This window comes from Orcinus orca, chromosome 3 (assembly GCF_937001465.1).
Source record: "Orcinus orca chromosome 3, mOrcOrc1.1, whole genome shotgun sequence".
Lineage (NCBI taxonomy): Eukaryota > Metazoa > Chordata > Mammalia > Artiodactyla > Delphinidae > Orcinus > Orcinus orca.
This window is the reverse complement of record NC_064561.1, coordinates 102,883,338-102,885,602: the sequence shown is the minus strand read 5'-3', so window position 1 is coordinate 102,885,602 and position 2,265 is coordinate 102,883,338.

The following is a 2,265-nucleotide window of genomic DNA, read 5'->3' as shown; positions in this document are numbered from 1 at the left end:
GAGTAATTTCTTTTAATAAGTTAAGTAGAGGTTCTAGGAATTAGAATGCCCATACAACTCAATAGCAAAAAAAAAAAAAAAAAAAAAAATCTGATTGAAACATAGGCAGAAGATCTCAATAGACATTTTACCAAACAAGATATACAGATGGCCAGCAGGTACATGAAACAATGCTCAGCATCGCTAACTCCCGGGGAGATGCAAATCAAAACCACAGTGAGATATTATCTCACACCTGTTAGAATGGCTATTATCAAAAAGGTAAGAAATAACAAGCATTGGTGAGGGTGTGGAGAAAAGGGAACCCTCATGCACTGTTGGGGGGAATGTAGATTTGTGCAGCCACTATGGAAAACAGTATGGAAATTCCTCAAAAACTAAAAAATAGAACTGCCATACAATCTAGCGATTCCACTTCTGGGTATTTACCCAAAGAAAATGAAAACACTAATTTGAACAGATATCCACATCCCCATATTCACTGAAGCATTATTTACAAAGCCAATATACAGAAACAACCTAAGTGTCCATCAGTGGATGAATGGGTAAAGAATATATGGTATATACATACAACAGAATACTATTCGGCCATAGAAAAGAATGAAATCTTGTCATTTGCAACACCATGGGTGGACCTTGAGGGCACTGTGCTAAGTGAAATAAGTCAGACAGAGAAAGACAAATACTGTATGATCTCATTTATATGTGGACTCTAAAAAACAAAACAAAACAGCAAGCTCACAGATAGAGAAAAAAGATTGATGGTTGCCAGAGGGGTTGGGGAGGGAGGTGGGAGGGGGAAATAGGTGAATGGGGTCAAAAGTACAAACTTCCAGTTATAAAGTAAGTCATGAGAATGTAATGTACAGCATTGTGACTACAGTTAATAGTACCATATTGCATATTTGAAAGTTGGTAAGAGAGTAAATCTTAAAAGTCCTCGCATAAGAAAAGAAAAAAATTTTGTAACTATGTATGGCAACAGATGGTAACTAGACTTATTGTGGTGATCATTCCGCAAAATCAAATCATTATATTGTATGTCTGAAACTAATATGTCTATTATACCTCAATAAAAAATCCATTAATTCAATTTAAAAAAAGAAATTAAAATGCCTATTTCTCTTTGCTATCACATGAAAAATACAATAGGACAGTCTGAGCATATATTGTTCATGCATCTAGAATCAATGCACCCCTGAAATACTGAAACCCATATATTACATACCTGCAGATTTTCAATGTATGATGCTTTAAAGAGAATAAAAACTGTACTACTGTTTAAATGGCTATTTGAGAATGAAGGAGGATTTCAGATCCAGATTTCCCAATAGAATGAGCAAAGACTGCTCCATGGAAACATCATATAAGGTCATGCTAGGACTCAGATTTGATATAGAAAAGGAAGGTTGTTACAGATTTTTCTAAATCAAAGCTATCTGTACCACATTCTCTATCTCATATAGCTGTCTTCTCTATGGAGTATACTGGATATTTTCCTGGCCCCATTAATCAAGCTCTTAGTGTACCTTGATCCTCATCTGTTTTCCAGGTTGTCCTGTAAACCCTAAAGATTTACAGAGATCTTGGTGGGAACTCTCACTTCTGTGTCTAAACCAACTGAGAGCAGATAATGGTTTGATGACTCTGCTTTCACTGTAAAACCGACAGTGGAGTATAGGCTTCAGCTTGAAGCTAAGGCTGAAATGTTTTTCTTCCTTTCTATGAAATGAATTGATGAAGCCATCGCATAGGGAAGGAACGGAACAGCTGGAGGGATACAGTCCCCACTTATTCCCAAGTATAAAAGAAGCCTTGTCCTAAGGATATATGAAGTAATTACAAGCAGCCTGAGCAAGAGTAAGTGAGAGCTAGAACAAAAGTGAGAGAGAGAGAAGAAATCAGAGAAGACTAGAAGAAAAAGGGCCATACCAGGATTGTGACTGTGAACTCATCATGCAAGTAGATATATTGTAATAGTAGACATAATTGGAATCAGTACAACAGATTTTCCAATATATTTCCTTCCTCTTGGATATGGGTGGAAATTATACCCATTTTTCTGGATTAGAAACTATACCCAATTTTCTGGAAAATTCTCTCTCTTCAAGGGCCTAGGCAAGGGTCCAATGTTTCAGGGAAATGCACAGAAGCAAAATCCATCTATCTCTGGAAGAAGGGAAGGAAAACTCTTGGCCTAAGATCCTGCATAAGTTTGCTATCACTGAGGGATGAGTTGAAATTCTCTTCCAACCAAGAAACATT